Here is a 19,994-nt window from a genome sequence, read left to right on the forward strand (position 1 = left end):
ATATAATCATCTCAATAGATGCGGAAAAATTGTTTGACAATGTCCAACATCCATTCATGATAAAAACCCTACAGAAAATTGGAATAGATTTTCTTTATATCAATCAGATAATTGCCATCTATAACAAGCCAACAGCCAACATCATACTAAATGGACCAAATCTTTTCACTCTAAAATCAGGAATAAGATAAGGATGTCCACTGTTGGCAGTCTTATTTAATATAGTTCTGGAAACTTTAGTCAGAGTAATTGGACAAGAGAAAGAAATAGAAGGAATAAGATTAGGAAAGGAAGGAGTTAAGCATCAGTATTTGTGGGCGACAAGATACTCTACATAGAAAATCCCCAAAACTCCACAAAAGTCTTCTAGATATATAACCAAATTCAGTAGCTGGATATAAAGTCAACACTCAAAAATCAGTAGCATTCCTGTACACAAATAACAAACTCACTTAGAAAGAAATTAGGAAAAGAACACCTTTCACAATAGCATCCAAAAAACGAAATACCTAGGAGTCAATCCATGAAGTAAAATGTCTTTACATTGAAAAGTACAGTACTCAAAAAAAGGAGATCAAAGAGGATATCAGAAAATGGAAAGCTATTCCTTGTTCTTGGGTAAGAAGAAGCAATATAATGAAAATGGTCATACTTCCAAAGTTGTTATACAGATTTAATTCAATCCTGATTAAAATACTAATATCATACCTCACAGAATTAGAGAAAACAATCCTAAAGTTAATGTGGAACCTCAAATAGTAAAAGCAATTCTGGAAGGGGCCGGGGATTTAGCTCAGTTGTTCCGCTGCCTGCCTGGCAAGTGCAAGTTCCTGAGTTCAATCCCAGGTACCACCCCCCAAAAAAAGCAGTTCTGAAAAACAAAGGCAAGGCAGGGGGCGTCACAATCCCTGACTTGAAATTATACAACAAAGCCTCTGCGATAAAAATAGCATGGTATTGGCAAAAACAAAAACAAAAACAGACCCAAGGATCAGCGGAACAGATGGGAAGATGCAGAAACAACTCCAAACACACTCAGCCACTTCATCTTTGAGAAAGGGGCCAAATATCTTCCCTGGGAGAAAGATAGCCTCTTTAATAATGGTGGTGAAAACACTGGCTTTCCGCATGCTGATGATTAAAACTAGACCTACATCTTTCACCATGCATTAAACTAAAACTGAAATGGATCAAAGATCTAAATATTAAAACAAATATACTATATTTGCTGGAAGATAGAATAGGTAGAACTCTTGAAGACACTGGTGTAGGCAGTGTTTATGAACAAAACTGCAATTGCACAAGAAATACCAGGAAGAATCAACAACTGGGATCTCATCTTAGTAAAAATCTTTTTCAATGCAAAAGAAACCACGAGAGTGAAGAAACAACCCACCATGCGTGAAAAAATTTTGACAGCTGTTCCTCAGCCAGAGGACCAATATCTACTATATATAAAGAACTCCAAAAAATCATACCCCCTAAATGTAAAGACCCAATCCAAAAATGGGCATTTGAAGTGAATAGATACTTCTCAGATGAAAAAGTATAAACAGTAAATAAATACATGAAAAAATATTCAACATCATTGATCATTTGAGAGTTGAAAATTAAAACAATGCTGAGATTCTATCTCACTCCAGAAAGAATGGCAATTATCAAGAAATCAACCAATAACAAATGCTCGTGAGGCTGTGGGGAGAAAAACAATACTTTTCCATTGTTGGTGGAAGTGTAGACTGGTGTAACTACTGTGGAAATCAATATGGAGATTACTCAAAAAACTAAAGCTACAGGTTCCATTTGACCCAGCAATTCCCATGCTGGGTGACTTCCCAAAAGAATTAAAAGCACCATACCACAGCAATATGTGCATACTCATGTTTATAGTGGTACAGTCTGTAATAGCTAAATCTTGGAAAGGGCTCAAATTCCTATCAACCAATGAAAGATAAAGAATATGTGGGGTTTTTATACAATGAAGTACTATTCTGGCATAAAGGATAGGCTTGAGACATTTCTAGCTAATTGGATACAACTTGAGAACACACTCTTAATTGGAATAAAATGGACACACATATTTAAATACTACAGTTGTTTCTCTGGTGTCGGAAAACAAAAGTGTAAATAAAGACCAAAATTTATAATAGATATTGGGAAGTAGGAAGAGCATGTTCAAATGAGAAGCGGAACAAGGGAGGTGGGAGGGGGAAAAGAAGGAAGGGACAAGAAAAAAGGAGAATACAAGGGAAAAATGGAAACAAAGCTTTTGTAAATCAGGAGGGGAAATGGGGTTGAAGGGAGGGGTGGGGAATGGGGAAAAAAAGAAGCAAGATATATCATAGACAGGTACAAATCCCCTAGCATGAATGCTATTTATTATGTATGTCTAAATTTTACCAATAAAAAATAAAAATATATTTTAAATTGGTACATAAAAACTTACATATTTATGAAATATCATGTACTATTTTTGTACTGTTATACATTGCATAATATTAAAATCAGGATAAGCATGCAAATATATATATATATCTGCAAATATTTATCATTTGTTGTGAAAATATTCATATACTTTTTCTAGCTTTTTCAGGATATACAATACATTGTCAATACCTACAATCCCCCTGCTATATAACAGAACATGAGAAATTACTTATCCTACCTAACTGTAGCTTAGTATTGCAGTTTATTGTAGTTTAGTATTGATTGCCCAACCTTCTTCTTACTCTCCCCAGCCTCTGGTAACCTTATCCTACTTTTCTATTAGATCAATGATTTACATTCAGCATCTGAGTGAGATCATGCAGTATTTGCCCTTCTGTGTCCGGCTTACGGTACTTCTAGTTTCTGTTCTAAATTAATTTTTGCTAACTCCTATATAATTCCTAAGAACTGATTATCCTTGTACTGACAAAACTGATTAATGGGCTCACCAAATTTGAGCCTCATACTGAGGAATAAATAGGTACTACTCTAAAAAGGTCTGCTGACATGAGAATCAGGCCAGCCTAACTGTTCCTAAAATATCTACGCTGTAGTCTTGTTATTCCTTTTGGGAATATATTATAAAAGATCTTCTAAACTAAATGGCCAGTATTAGGTTGGGTACATCTTAGTATATCCATATGCTAGTATAGTTTATAATTTTCTAAACTGTAATATTTTATATTATAATAATTTATATAAAATACATATAATTACAATATAATTATCATACATTAAATGTTAATCAGATAAAAACTGCTTGTTTTATATGTTAAGCAACAAGAGCAGGACAAACAATTACATATAATTTACAAACAATACTGTAATGTGAACTGTCTAAGAAGAAAAAAGACTGGAAATAATTACAACAAATTTTAATAGCAGTTCTTTTACCAAATAAGGGTATGTGTTTCTGCATTTCTTTTTTCTGTATTTCCATACTTTATGTAATACTTATTATGTTCATAATGAAAAACTTAATTGCTGTTATTTAAATGAGATAATTTCCACCTACAGTATCCTGAGTGGGGCACTGAAATGAGCTTATCAAAAGGTGCTGTGGAAGTCAGTGGTAACTGCTGAGTTCTTTCCTTTTTCTACAAGAACTTCCTCTTAATCTCTGTTTTCTTCCCTTACCTATCCCTTTATTCTAGACATTAGCCTTTCCTCACCAGGCTCCTACCTGTATGCTGAGGTCCTTGAAGTCCATGTCAACCCCCAGCTAGACCGGGCTCTGTTAAAATGTAACTCTGCCTATTCAGAGACAAGCTACCTGCACCCATGAGTCTACAGCCAGGATGACTGGTTTTGCATGGTTCCATCTGCTGACATGGCTTTTACTGTAAGTCTCTGAGGAAGCTTTGGAGTGTAATAAACTTAGTTTTTATTCCTCACTCTGCATATTCAAGTTTTTGACTCTGTCAATCATAACTTTCCTGAACCTCAGTATCTTCTCCTCTAGAATGGGAAAATAAGGTCCATGGTGTGTTAGATAAAGTGAATTCTTCCCACTCCATTCCGGTTCTAGCCACACCTTATCTGCCCCATCCTCTATATTTTCTCCTTTTGATTCTACAATTGTTGGACTTTCTTCAAATTTACTAACTCATTTCAGATGCCCCTAAATGACCAATACTTCTAGACAGCTGTCTGTAGTAATCTACAGACCCTAGTGCACAGAGAAAAGCTACACTTTCTTTACTACCAAACCTACTCTATATTTGTATTCAAGGAAACGGCCTGTATTACTTTTGATTTCAAGAGATACTTGTGAATTACATATTCAAAAGATGTTTAAAAATGAGGATGTTTTGGCCTCAAGCCCTCTGCTGCTTTGGGAATTTTAACTCCGCATTGTAATTTACCTGTGAAACAAACCAGTGCAGAAACGAAAGAGCAAATCTTGGGCAGCCTTAAAGTTTGAAGTCTGACCATTTTTCATCTTCGTTCTTCATTTTTTGCTCATGAGTTTTTCAGAGCAACTGTAACACAAGCTTGGGCCAAGCAATGAATAAAAGACATTTTATCTCTTCACAAGCCACAAAACTGTCTTTAAATAAAAGGACTTCTGGTGCTCAAGAGTGAGAGACTAAAGTCACATAGGTCACCTCTCCATTAGAACACTGAATTTTAAATTCTCTCTGGGCTCCACATCAGGAAGCAATGGTCAGACCTTTCGGAACAGAAAGGATAGATGAGGCTTAACATTGGGGCCATTAAAGCAAGGTGATGGACATGGCATTCCTATGGTTTCCAGCGTCCTTCTGCTAAACTTTCTTCTGTTAAAGTAAATTTTCTTTTGTTTAAGCACGGATGGTTGGGACTTTTGTTTTTGACCACCACCTCTTCACCTTGATTCTCATTAGAATTATCTGGGCGTTCTGACAACAATAACATTCCTGAACCCCCTTCTTGACTCATTAAATCAGACTACTTGAAGGGTGCAGAGGCCACTGGGAGTGACTCCACCCTGGTGACTCCATTGTGAGACCCCGGTGAAGAACTACCTTTCTGCCAGTAATAATTCATTTTAATATCAAATAATAGCATTGCAAGGAAAACATTCCTTAGAATAAATCTAAATCTTCCTCTGTGACCAAAATATTTAGTCATTTATCTGTAACAGATTTCCCAATCCCAACTTTACTAATTTCTTTTAAAAAACATTGAATATTTATTTGTAAATATTTTATATTTATAATAAATATATACCACACCTATAATTTTAGACTATCAAGATTACTTTGGTAACCCATAAGCACGTAAAATGAGACTCCATTCCAAGAGTTGGATGTTGTATAAATATTGCATACATGTATCATTAATGCTCATCACATATAATCTCATACTACCAATTCTCTTCAGAAAGAATGGGTTCTCTCATAGCAGCACAGTTTGTAATAGCTAAAACTTGGAAACAGCCCAAATACCCATCAACTGGAAACTGGATCAAGAAAATGTGTTTTTTTAATAAAATGGAGTACTACTCAGCCATCAAAAATGAGAAATTAGAGACATTTATTGCTAAATGAGGCTATACTCTTAAGTGAAATAAACAGGACACACATGTGTAAATACTGAATAGTTTCTCTAGTGTGAGAAACTGAAAGTGTAAATAAGGACTAAAAGGTATAATAGATAATGTGAAATAGGAAGAAAAGGGGCAAAGGGGAAGGGGAAGTGGGAGGGGTAGGGGAAAGGAAAGAAAGGAATGGAATTAATATGAGAACATGAAAAAGGAAACAAAGACTTTGTAAATAGGGAGGGATGGAGGGGTTGAAGGGAGGGCAGGGGAAGGGGGAAAAAATAAGAACCAAAAGAGTATGTAAAGGTGCATATCTCCAATGATGAATGTCATTATATTGTACACCTAAAATGTATCAATAAAAATATCTGAAAGAAAAATAAATGAAAAAAAAGAAAGAATGGGATCTAATTGGTTCCAGTTGAAGTATAAATTCTCAATTACCAAAGCTTAACTATATCTGAGAACCACCAGAGCTAATGTACTAAATTCTTCAGTAATTTGTTTCTTACTTAGAAATGTAGACGTAGACAAGCTGTATGTTATGTGGCTTTTGTTCTTGAAGCTTAAACCAACAATGCACTCTTTAGTAACTGGCAAATAAAGTTTCTGTGCAATCCCTCAGTTTAATTGTCCAGTCGATTTTATTGTCCTCACTTGAGTACGCACGACTTTCATACCAGGGAGAAACCTGACAGAGTCTTAAGGTGGTTGTTTTTATAATTTTGCTGGAGATTCATATTTAAATATAAAAATTTAATCTACAGTTTGAAAGATTATTTTAGAATCCCATGTTCTTCCCTTGTCATTCTAAAAGGAATATGATGCTGGAAAATAACTAATATAAAATTTCCAGAAAATTTTAGTATGAATAGGTCTGTTAATCAAATTCTGGAATTAATCTTTCAGAATTCACTGTTCTCTAAAACTGGTCTTAAGAAAGATCTAAAATCTAGGTACTTGCCAAGAGCCATGTAACTCAGCCCAAGAAGATATTTCAAAGTGTCTTAGAATTGTTTTTAAAATGAAAGGGAACAAGAAATTCCACTAAATCCTGAAATTATATGTAGAAAAGGGACTAGTATATTGGTTAACCCCCAGGACACTTTTCAATAGGCAACATCATTATAATTTATCTTTTACCATTTATGTGTACCAAAGAGATTGGAGAGTAACTACATTCTTATTTACAATAGCACCAAATATAGCTATCAACTCTTTTTGATGGAAAGTATTTTAAGAGACTGAAAGAATATGGAAATGAACGATTGGAGGATTTAAGGGTATTTAAACAATAAATCTTTCACATACACTTTTTCTCTTTACACAAAAGGCACTAAATAAGTTATACTTAAGTGTTCTACTTATATTTTTAAAAACCAGATATTTCACATTTAAGAGTAGTAGAAATTATCTAAACTGTGAGGTAGAGGTTCAGGATGAAGTACATATCCAATTCAAATTATGTTAAGACAAATACAAAATACAAAGAGAACTAAAATTTTCTTAAAAGGAAATATATATTCACCATTCCCCTTCCCCAAATAGGTAAACTACCCTACAGAGAAGGAATCTACATGGGCTGAGACACTTTCTTGCTTTGACATATGTAAGTGAAAATAAATTCCATATTGTCTAAATTTTGAATTATATAATAAAAATATATAATTCTACTTTCATGGACTAGTCAACTAGTTGCAATAAGCTAGTACAATTAGTTGAATTGGTTGTTACATCCTGAGCAAGGTGTATTCCTTTTCTTTAGCCTCTCTGCTTGCATGAAACACAGTGTAGAAGTCTTATTTTGCCATGAACAAATGCAACCATTTTTCGGTCAACCTTGGTAACTCACACAAGGCTGAGTGGTATTAAGGGGGAAACTAGATTCCGTATTTTTTTTCTTTTCCTTGTATTTCTTCTTTCTCAAACTCTTTGACATTTTCCTGACTGCTGTAAATAAAGCGATTAGATTTAGATGAGGCTGAAATGAGTCATCCCTCACTTTCTTGTCATTAGAAGGCTTATGTGTGACTTTATCAACATTTTCCTCTTCTATGTGTGGTGAGTTTTCTTTTGCTCCTGTTGAGCTTTCTCAGGGATTTCCCCTTTCTCTTCAGGAAACCAGTTCTCATGAAGGGCCCATCATGTGTTGCCATGTGACAGGAGGGGAGGATTTATTTGGTTGTATAAAGTCCTCTTCCAATAGCTGGAGAAGGGAATTTCAGATGAATCTTCAGGATCTTCAGATGAATTTGTGTCACTTCTCCCCTACTTAGTAACACAGAAACTGGATACACTTCATTTTCTGCACCTGAGAGTTCTTATCCTGAACTAAAGCTATAATCTTTTGAACAGAGAGATTAAATTTCAAATTCTGTATTGACTTGAAACTAAATCCTGATCCAACCATTCACCTGAACGTTAATCTACACCACAATCAAGATCCAGATTTGAGGTGGTCTTTCTTGCCTACTTGCAACTATTTCATGCACAGCATATTTCCCTTGAAACTCACAGAGACAGGCTTTCATAAGAAAGAAAAACTATCAGAATTGTGGTAGTTGTCATTCACCAGATCAGTTATCTGAATTTTCTTTTGTCTTGCTAAGTGTTCTCCTTTAGATGATGTAGATGATATAGAAACCAAATTTGAAGATGAAGGTTTCTCTTCATGTCCATCTTGCACAGGATGCTTTTTGATCACTCCTACCTTCAGGGTGACACTTGATCTCGCTTATAGCTGTGCCTGAATCTGATGGTTCCTGCTGGTTGGCCACCACCAAGTTTCTGTAGATCATTGTATTTTCCTGTGTTTCATTTATAGAGAAGGCTGGTACTCCAAATAAATCTCCTAGATAATCTGAACAAAATACAATTGCTGCTTGTTGTAGTCAGGGTTTGCAAGGGAATAGATTTAATACAGGACACATAATTTATTAGATTATTTTATAATATTCACCCAAAAAGTCAAATGCAGAGGAGTGCAAGAGATCTGTCCACACTCTAGACCTGAAGAACCCAGCCAAGGGCCTGGATCCCACAGCAATGTCCTACATAAGTCCAGCGAAAGGCTTAGAGCCAAAGGCAATGTCTTTCACGAGTCCAGCTGGAGGCCTAGAGCCCACGGCAGTGTCTCACGCAAGTCCACATAAAGGATCCGCACTGGAAAGGTCCAAAGGCCAGTAGAAGGTAGAAAGTGTGCGATGGTGGGAAGGATCTGTGCCCACCAGACTGAGGGATCTGCACTGGAGCCAGGAAGCAACACTCAAGGTGAAGGCCAGGCTCCTCTGAGGAGAACAGCAGCCATTCCCAGAGACAGCAAGGACCTGAGCTCCTCTGATGATGAAAACAGCAGAGTTCATATCAGGAAAACCAGCCAAGGCAAGTTTCTCCAGGAAATCAACAGCATACAATCTTCCTCTTCAGTTCTCCTTTTATGCTGTTAGCAACAATTCTCAGGTGGGTCTTTCACACCCAGAACCATGCTCACTCAGTTCACCTGGGTGTGCCAAGCTGACCATTAGTTGATCCACCACACTGCTGCTTCTCCTCATAAATTGTGTTATAATATACTGGCCCAAATAAAACATACTCATGTTCCTTGTGTGTCTCTTTGGGCACATACAGGTTTTGACAACTGTGAATGCAGTGGCTTTGGTCTATCTGGAATCTCTCTTTCTGAAACATCAGTCTATTGGACATTTCTCTGCTCCTCCTCATGAGATTTTTCACACTTGAGAGTGTCCCTTGAGGGTCCCCAGTTCATTTCACTTTGTCCATGCAGCCCAGTGACCATTCCACTTGGAACGCACCAAGCCTGTAGAAGAAGGAGGCTCCTGGCGGCAGAAGAACAGGACTCTGGTCACAGCAGAAAAGATTTGCTCCTCGACCAGCTTCTTCTGCCATCTTCCTTCCACTCTCACATAGCCACATAGGTCAAAAGTTGCTCAGGTTGCTGTGGTTGGCAGTGTGTGCCCCTCCCACTTGAGGGCTGTACTGGAATTTGTGTATCATCCGGATACTTGTTATGCACAGGCCAATTAATGCACAGGCCATTAATGGCACTGGGTCTCCTAGTAACACATCCCTACATGTAACAATGTCCCTAGACATTGCCCAGTGTCTCTCAGGGGACAAAATTACTCTTGATGATAACCACTGATTTATACAGACTATTTCACTTTTCCAAGGAGACATAAGGATTGATGTTCCAGTATATGGGGATATTTATTTTGTGTTGTCAATCAATAAGTCATTTATAGAACTAAGAAGCTTTATGAATATTATTCCATCTTGCTTCAAGAAAGATCTGAGGTAGCACTCATAAGACTTCTGTAAATTAAACTTAATGAGATGCAAACAGTGTAACTAACTGAAGGACCTATTTAGAGACCCGAAGGGTGGTGGTCATGGTGGAGAGAAGGAGCTCGATGGATAGGTAAGCGAACTTCCCAGAGGATGGGATGTCTTAACTCTTAACAGATGTGCAAGCATCAGTGGGGATGAGGTAACATGTCAGGCAGAGGGTGCCGTGAGCAAAAGGCAGTTTACAGTGCCTGGGTTCCTTTGGGAACTGTGGATTGAGGTCACAATGATGTGAGATGAAACAGAATAGATACATTGGCCTCGGATCCTGAACAGCCTCCTGACCAGAACTTGGACTTACATCAAAGCTACCTTGGAAGAAGGCATGATGGCACATGCCTGTAATCCTACATTCTGGGAGGCTGAGGCAAGAGAACTGCACATTTGGCCCAACCCGGGCAACTTAGCTACTTAGCAAAACTCTCTCTCAAAATAAAGAGTAAGAAAGGGGTTGTGGATGTAGCTCAGTGCCAAGGCCCTGGGTTTGGTTCCCTCACAAAACAAAAATCAAACCTCCCTCAAAACCTCTGGGACCAAGTGGAGAATCTGAATCGTGCAAATGACACACTCTTGTTTGCATTTCAGAGAAGGCATTGTGGTAGCGCTCAGGAGGAAACCCTAGAGAGGTAGGGTCTGCAAGAGGCAGACCAGGTTTGACAAGTGAGAAACAAGGAACATGCCTTGCAGCCAAGAAGGAAAGGGTGGCTGATTACAAGCAAGAGCTGGGAGGAGGGTGAGAAGAACATGCCATACATTGAGAAGACTAAACTGCTAAGGCTGAAGTCCTGTCGGATGAATGCTAGCTAGGAACGAAGAAAAGGCTGAATGAATGCATGAAGCAATCAAGGAACAAAGTAATGAAAATAGGGGGGTTGATATGGGAAGTTACAAGATTGGGAGTGAGAGGTGGAGACGTTGTGATATTCTGACAAGCTCTGGGGTATTAAATGCATGGCTGGTGATAAATGGAAATGAAGGTCAAGGGAACTATCATTCATTCAGGTGGATCTTGATCATCTGGGAGAATGGTAGGTCCTGAGTATTGTTATAGAAAAATAAAAGTGAAGGCTACAGTGCAGGTAGATCACAAGGCCACCTGCTCTTCACCCTATAACCAAAGCTTGTATCATTCTGATTTCTGCAAAATGCTATCTCCAGTCACAAACTCAAAGTGTAAGCCATACATTCTTGTCAGCATGATTCAGTGAAATTAAGTCAACCAGATACAGACAAATCATCTTAAACAGGTCTCCTTGCCCTAAAAAAAAAATGATATTATATAACAGCCAATCACAAAAAAGTAAAAATAATTCCTCCTTTATTCTCTTCCTAAATGGGTCTATAACTGATGCAAGGGAGCTTCTTACCCTTTGGTTTTAACTCTGTGATCTGTACTTTGTATATGACAATAAATTTTTCAATTTTCCTAATGACCTCCTACAGGGAAGAAGGTAGCATAGTTAGAAAGGTCTGTACGAGCTGTGGCAGGGTAAATAATGGAGCCCAATATTGTCTCACTGAGCTAAATCCCCAGCCCTCCCTCATTATTCTTTTCCAATATCTGCAACTCTTTAACTCCTTGGAGATGAAAGACCAATTTAGGAGCAGAGGCTCCTGCTTCATTCTTTGGCCACTGAATGAAGCTTGTCTTTTTGCTCACTCTGTCTCTTGAGTCACTGTCTTTATCAAATGGCAGCAGAATCAGATGCTTTTATCAGTTACAATACTATTATCAAAAAGGAGAAAATGGTTGTAGGGAATTTCAGATACATGTTCAAAATGATTTGGAACGTATTCTCTTAGGCATTTAGGTAGGAGTATAAAAAAACATGACTCTAGTCTAAGAAAGCAGTATAGTGTTTTGTTTATCCTCACTCAAGTCAGAAAAGGGAAAGAATTTTAAAACGACAGGAACAATTCATTTGGCTTGGGTCATGTTAGAGGATATTCAGGCATAAGGCAGGAATACCAATTAGAAGCTGAGACTAAATTCCTCTCACTGGGGAGTAAAAGTGGTCACAGTTGTTAATAAAAATTACAGGAGGTCATTGGTTTGGACTAAGCTCCTCACTGGGCCCCAACAGACCAGATTAAAAATCAAAATCGAGTCTCTTGTGTATACAAACTGAAGCTGAGTCTTTATCTGACCTCCCAAGAAATCAGGAGAGAAGGAGATAAGAGCCAAAATTTCCAAGGAGGTGAGTTTTACTTGCCCTAGCAAGCAATGCAATTCCCCCTGCTTTAAATCCTTACAAAAAAAGGAACCGGAAGTAATCTCATGTTAACCAGTTATTTTTCTATTGTCCTGTCTCTCTATTCCCAACTTACAAGGAAAGTAACTTCTAAATAACCCAATCTGCTTATTGTTTTTTGTGTTTGCTTTTTTCAGTAATTCTCTGTCTATAAAACCAATCTCTTTTGCTCAGCCTTTCTGAACACTTTCCAAGATCTTTAAATTGTAACTTTTGTCCTTTGACACTGTTATATTGTGACATATCATCAGTGTTTCATCTAGTTTTTGCCTCCTTCTTGCAGACAGATACAAGGAAGGAAAATAAAACACCAGCTTTCTTCAAAGGAGGGTGGCTGGTACCATTCAGCCAACACCATTATTTGCTACTAATGAAAGTTAAATGGACTAGGATTGGAGCTTCCTGAGGAAATGCTCTCCAAGGAGAAGAAAGAGCAGAAAGAACAGAAAGTAAATCGACCATGCAAACAACAGCTACTCTTCCTTAGAACTTCGCATCTACGTGACTTTCAATCCAGGTGGCACTGTTTATGGAATTTTAAAATGACATTCAAAACTAGTATTGCTGAAAGCCAAGGGTAACAATAGATAAACAACTCCGTTACTACTGTACCGTAGTAATTGAATCAGGAGCAATTTCATTTTCTCTCATGGCCAACATAACAGGGTTTTATAATAAAAAGTAGTCCCCTTGGAGTCTAGGTTTAGAAGATTAGCTCCTCTAAGTGATGCATAGCTGGACTGTATCCTAGGAACTAGGAAGTGACAGAGACCATCCTGCTGAGATGAGAGTCTTGCAACTTCAAGGACTCTACTTCGAAGAGTAAATGGTGCTTTACAATTTTGTGATATATGGGAAATTTACATTTCTTCTAGTGCATAAGAGAAAATAAACTGGATTGTGACTCAGCCCCCACCATTTTCTAGAAGGCTCTGAAAATCTTCCTAGCTGGTCTCTGTCTTCAACTTCTCTTACAGCTGCCAATAAAATGATGTCTCTGAAACACATATTTGATCATTTCATTCTCATTCATTTTAACTTCCTCTGGTCTTTTACAACTTACAGAATGAAATCTGAACTTCCTAATGACATGTCTGATTCCTGCCTATATTTCTAGTTTCACTTACTACAGTTGTTCTACAGAAACTTCATTTTTTGCACACATTTTCACTTATTATTTGCCTAGAGATAAACTTTTTAAACTCCTACTCATCCTTCAAAAACCTGTTGAAATAAAATTTGTCGGTGGAGCCTCTCCTGACTTTGGCAACCACAAACAAAGACCGCTGTTCTTTCTGCTGCTTCAATATCTCTTCTGTAGTTCTCACCATGTCACTACATGTGTTTTTAGTAAAGCTCACTGCAAACAGCAACTACATGTGACATGTGTACTGGGCATACTGACAAAGAAGGAAATGAACAGATAGCTATATGGAGGTCATATTCCATATTAGACACTGATAGGTAAAAAGTGGAATATAATCTGGGGTTCTATTAGTCACCATGCCATGATTAGATGACTCTGAGTTAATCAAAAGGGAGACTATCTGGGTGAGCCTGAGCTGGTGAGACAGGACCTGAAAAAAGTAAAAATACTGGGTCCTTTCTGAAATCAGAAAGGCAAACGAAGAAGGAGTCTGTGTGAGGAACATATCCCATTGCTGGGCTGGCTTTCATGATGGAGAGGCCAGGGTGGAAGGGCCAGAGAACAATCTCTAGTCAATAACCAGTAAGGTTCTCAATTCTGCCAAGAACTTGAATCTTGGGAGCAATCTCTTTATTTCATGAGTCACTAGAGGAGAACACTGGTTGTTCAACCCCTTAATTTCAGGCACTGAGGTCCTGAGCAGAGAACACAGGTTGGGCCTAGATATTTGACTTACAAAATTGTAGGGTAATAAGTAGCTGCTAGCTTTTAAGTTGCTAAATTTGTAGCAGTTTGTTATGTGGTGATAGACACTTAACAGAATAGTAAAAACTGGGGTAAATAACAGCAGAATGAGGGTGTCTTCTGAATAAGCATACAATTATTTGATGACAGTTAATTTTGATATCAGTTGTTGTAGCCTCTCTGAAACTGCATTCTATGTAATGTTGAAAATTATAAGAAAAAGAGTCGTCATGAAAAGTGTTAGGTAAAATAAAGTGAAACAGATTTCTGCACTGTTCGGTGATTCCAAGGCTTTGATTATTAAATTTGCCCTGTGAATCTGCATGATATTATACTGTTTCTGTATTTGATGGGTGATATCCCCTTTGGTTCATGCACGTGTGTGTGTTAGTATCATGTAGTTGACTGATGTTATATAGAGCACAGTTTAGGAAATTGGTATGTTGCATCCACTATATTGGACCAGTATTTTGAAGTAAACATCAAAGCACTGAAGGAAAAATAATCATCAACCAGAGTTTTATGCTCACTAAACCCTCATTCAAGAATAAAGTAAAAAAAAGATCTAGTAGAGATATCAAAACATGGTTTATATATATTTAAAGATACACCTTCCACATGAATATGTAATAACATATTTGGGGATATTATTATAAAAAAGAGTTGAAAATAAATAGAAAACATACTGGCTACTTTCTAGAAAATATAACTTTGAACACTGATTTAAAAGGAAATAGAAAACCTGAATAAATCAATAACCATTAAGTAATTGACTTGATAGTCAAACATCTTATCATTAGATCACCTTATAAATAAATTCTACCAAAAAGTTTTGGGACAGATCATCTGTATCTTATTTATACTGTCTACGAAAACTTAAAAAGAAGAGACAGCTGCTTGTGTCATTTTCTGGTGATATTCAAACCGGACAAAGATGTTACAAGAAAAGAAATCTATGACATCATAACAATGTAGATTGTTTCAAAACCCTAAAGAAAATTAGCTGTATATCAGAAACAGTGTTTATATGAAAAATACCCCAATATGTTTTCCAGGGAGGGTGCTGTTCTCTATGACCTCTCCTTTGAGATCAAGAGCCCCTCCCTGGTTGTTGCTAAGTTCTTTGATTGGGTGTACAAGCCTTGATGTCCACTGTGTGTATGAACTGTATGTATTTCAGTTTAATTGTTAATAAAAAATTCCCCAGGCTTCATGTTTTCTAACTTACATTTAAATATATTTTATCTTGGTGTATGATATGTTCCATATGTTTTCCGGTTCAAGAAGAAAGGTAAATATTGGAAAATTTTCTTCATATGATCATGGTTATTGCTCTGTGGCCTCAGGTTTGGCACCTGTGTGCCATACGAAAAGTCAGGGTACTAAGTGCCCCGTATGGAAAGAGACAGATCACAAACAGGGCCTACACCCTCTTCCCTGTACCATCAGGTAGCTTATTAAGTAAAATAATTTAGTCCCACGTATTCGCCAACCCAGACCCAACAATGGGGCCACTGTCCTCAAAGAGAAAAGGTGAGGGGTCCCTAAGCCCTGCCATGATCCCATTCCTCTCAAGTGTGCTGTGGCAGGAGAAGGGAACAAAAGAACACAGTATCCTGCTTCTTCTCCAAGAGTCCTGGCCTTCGGTGGAGGAGAGTAAAAGAGATTGATGATGAATATCAAAGTAGACTTAATTGGATTGTTTACAGCTTAAAATAGATGGTTATAGAATGTGCTCAAGACAGTATTAAGAGACCCTGGAGCATGGGTCAGTGCAGTGATGGAAAAAATTGAAACTGATTAAGGTATTACTTTATAGAATTGAGGCTGCTCATCCGTCTGTCTGTCTGTCTTCTCACTATAACATGTGTATGTTTTGTAAATATATAAAATGTTCCCTTCTACCCAAATATCCTCCTGCTAACTCAATCGCTATCAATTTGCAATTCTCTTCTACATTTTCTTTTAATCATGCTGCAAATCCCTGGACTTGTGCTGTATGATTTCTGTTTTTCTTCTCTTACAAACACACTAAGTTTTACCCATACTCATTAATACCTCCTTTAAACATAATGTCCTTTCAGTCAAGGATGGATGTCATTATGGCCTACATTATTTCCCAAGAACCTTTAGAGGAAAATATATCTTCTTTTTCCTCATTCTGTTTTTGAAATTAAAAAGCCAAAATTTCAGCAAATGTCAAAGATAGGATATTTAATCATGATATTACTTTAATGATAATTTTGTAATACAGAAATTCAATAGCCTAAGCGTACTAAATCAATTGCTAAAAAAATTGTAGTTTAATTTACAGTATGACAGGAACTCTATTGGTTTTTTCCTGATACTTTTAATTTTGAAAAATCTTGTTTATATTTGCTTTTATTCATACTTATTTAGTAACATTTTTCCAGGCTAAGGACCTATAGCAATCAACAAATCTGAGGGAGCAGTTTATTTACTTCTTATATGTAAAGGATAGTACATGTGTATGTAAATTTGTTCTTTAAAAAAGGTAAGGATAAGAATAAAAATGGAATACAATGGACTTTTGGTAACACTGGCACCCTCTTGTGAGTAAGCTTTGTGTTTAATTGTGTACTGGGTATTTTCAGGGGGTAGATTTGTGGAAAGTCTGCCTGTACATGCCGCAGCATAGACAACTGCTGACCCCTTCCTTTTACAGTGGAAGCTCAGCCAGCAACAGGCACATGGGTGCCAGACCTGCACTGCAACAGGTACGTGGGTTGATGTTTTGGATGCTAATCTTGCATTCTTAAAATAAATACCATTTGATTAAGTCTCAGCCCTTTTATGTTGCTGGATTCAATTAGTTAATATTTTATTTAGGATATTTGCATAAATTTCTATGAGAGACCTTTGGCTGTAATTTACTTTGTTTGTATTGGTCTTGTCAGAATTAGCCATCAAGGTTTCATAAAACAAGTTTTTTTCCTCTGGAAGAATTTATATAAGATTATGTTTATTTTCTAATTAAATGAGGAAATTCCACAGTGATGATATCTGAACCTAGGGATTTTCTTGTGGAAAGATTTTAAATTATGTATTCAATTTCTTTTAAAGACACAGGGCTATTTGGCATTTCCATTTATTTTTGTGTCAATTTAACAAGATATGTTGTTCTGGGAATTTTCCATTTCATCTAATTTTTCAAATTTTTGGCATAAATGTGTTTATAATATTCCCTGCTTATATTTTTAAAATATATATAAAATCATAACAGTTTTAGCTTTCATTCTCACTATTTTGAATTTGCTTTATAGTGCACTGATTTCCCTGTATTTACCTTCTGCAATCTACTAAAATACTTCCCTCTGCTTGCTTCCTGTTCAATTTGCTATGAATTTTATAGCTTATTACATGGAAACTCAGGCCATTGATTTTCAGCCTTTCTGTTCTAATTTAATTGCATCCCACAAAGTTAAATATGTCAAATATTCACTATTATTTATTTCAAAAAATGTTTTAGTTTTTGTTGTGATTTATTTATTGCCATATAGATTTTTTCAGAGGAGTTTTTGCTTCATTTTCAAGAGAGCTGGGCATTTTTAAGTTATCTTTTCATTGTTTATGTTCAGTGTCTCAAGATTTAAAAAAAAAAAATATATATATATATATATATATATATATATATATAACAGTACTTAAAATCTATCTCTGACAATCCAGGTAATAAGCCATCCAGGAGACTGTTTCTATTGTCCCTGGAGTGAGATAATTTTAATTAATCAGGGCCTGACTGAGAGGTCTGGGTTGTCTTGGAGTTGCTGTACTAATGGTTTTCATTTCACTGTAGCTAGCCAGGGGTGCTGCTAGAACCTGGGGCCTTGCTAGGTTACCACCCCCTGGGAGAATCCAGAACTTCCGGTTCTGTATCTTCTCCAGCACACTCCTTTTTGATCTCCAGTTGCTTCTGCCTACCTTCTTAGTCCTCTTTGCAAGAAGCAGTTGCAGGCAGCTGGCTCACCTGAAGTTCCTTTCCTTTTGGGATCTGGACCCCATGAGTTCTGAGTACCAGATTCTGTTCTGTATCTTCATCACATATGTTTTTTTGTGGTCCTCTGTTCAGCTTTTTCAGCTGCTTTTAAGGGAGTGTATCCTGCGGTGCTCCACTCAAGCCAGAAGCAGAAACTTTTGCTTCCATTCTTCTTTCGCTTTTTGTTTTTTTGAGATGGGGTCTCACTATGTAGCCCAGGCTGGGCTTGAACTTGCAGTAATCCTCCAACCTTTGCACTTGGCTGCTTCTGCTTCTGTTCTTGATGTGCTATAATCCATCTCACTTGGAGCAGTAGGAAGGATTTTATAAACTTTTAACCAGAGCATGATGCTTCCCTATTAAAAATACTCTAATACAGCTTTTTATCATACTTTGAATTAAATCTCAACTGGCCTTCATGGCCGACCAGGTGTGACCCCCTGGGTCTCTGTGATTCTATCACCTTTGTCAGCCAGCCCCTCTCATACACCTGGTCTTCCAGCCACAGTGACCTTCCTGCTTGGTAAACGGCCCCAAGCTCATGGTCCTCAGCCTTTACAGTTGCTGCTCAGCCCTACCCAGTCTTTGCATGTATGGCTTTCAGTTCATGTGAGCAGCTCAGGGAGGCCTAGGGGACCACTTCTCTTCATCATGCAGCTCATTTAAAAATATGATATTTTCTTCACATTCCTTATCTTCCATTGGAGTAATACTGTTCATTATTTTTTGTCTTCTTTCATTAAAATGTAAACTCCATGAGCAAGGTCTTGTCTAATCTTTTTTTTTCCCCCACTCTAATGGGGATTGAATCCAGGACCTTCACACTGAGTTACATCCCCAGCCCTTTTTAAAATTTTTAAATTATGAGACAGGGTCTTGCTAAGTCACTAAGTTGCCCAGGGTGGACTTGAACTTACCATCCTCCTCCCTCAGCCTCCCAGAGTGCTTGAATTACAGGTGTGCACCACCATTTATGCATGCATGAAGCTCTAGGTACCCAGCTTTGGAAGGCAGAGGGGAGAGAATGAGTGGGAGGTTACAAACACCACGGCTCCAGGCTCCAGTTGAATATTAGCTCAATCCACTTGATATTTCCAAGAACCTGCTTTTAGGAGTCCTTGTTTTATTTTAAGGTCTAAAAGCACCCTCTACAGGGGTGCTCCAAATATAGAAGGCAAGCCTCTTTAATTGCTGGTGTTTCTGTTTAGCTTCTTTGTGTAACTATAATCTTATAAGAGCTCACTAGATCCATCCAGGAAAGTAAACAGACCTGAAAGTCAAGAAGAGTACTCCCTGGGTGAAATATTTCCTAATTACAGTACTAATGAAGAAGAGGAGAGTGAGCAAAAACATGAAAGTCTCTTCTTTATTTTAGCTTGCATGCACTGCTTTAATTATATATTTCTCGTAATTTTCCCTTCTCATTTTAAAATTCTGATAAGACCTTTAATTTTTCTAAGATTGAACTTGTTTTAACCAGCCAAAAAAATATCTCTTAAACTGGAGATTGCATCCATTTGGAAAAAAATCACATAAGATTAATGCCATATTAACTATTGACATTAATGAGGCCTTTAAACTACATGGTAAAGGATATTCTTACTGTTAAGTACAGGCGACTTCAGTGTTTCCTACTGAATGTCCTTTGTAGGTTAGTTAGTAAACAGGAAATAGGGCAGTTTGGGTCCCACTTAACCTTCTGGCACAGGAATTTAAAGACTTGTGTGAACTCCAGAGGAGCAAGGAATCATCACATTTCCCAAAATACAATGCAAGACCTGGAGCTAACATGAGCTTTCACACGTAAGAAATGAGAGAGCCAGGGGCATGTGCAATTGCAGCAAACCCAGCTCAGCTGCCATCACGTGCCCCTGTTCTCCACAAGCTCCAATCCCATCATCTCCTTTGCAGGATGCCCCACTCCCTTTTCACGTGCTGTTTCTTCTGTCTGATACACCCCCCTCTCACACCAAAAGT

The 19,994-nt window shown here is 37.4% G+C and overlaps 1 protein-coding gene and 1 pseudogene across 1 annotated transcript in view; both read right to left on the reverse strand.

Annotated features, from left to right (window-relative positions):
• Nucleotides 1-19,994, reverse strand: part of Hecw1 (HECT, C2 and WW domain containing E3 ubiquitin protein ligase 1) — a 401,408-nt gene that overhangs the window by 118,885 nt on the left and 262,529 nt on the right.
• LOC147822664 (E3 ubiquitin-protein ligase Mdm2 pseudogene) lies at nucleotides 3,309-8,403 on the reverse strand (annotated as a pseudogene).

The sequence above is a fragment of the Heterocephalus glaber genome, unplaced genomic scaffold, assembly GCF_053883595.1.
Source record: "Heterocephalus glaber isolate CG9 unplaced genomic scaffold, H.glaber_assembly_v1.0 deba00001610, whole genome shotgun sequence".
NCBI classification, from domain to species: domain Eukaryota; kingdom Metazoa; phylum Chordata; class Mammalia; order Rodentia; family Bathyergidae; genus Heterocephalus; species Heterocephalus glaber.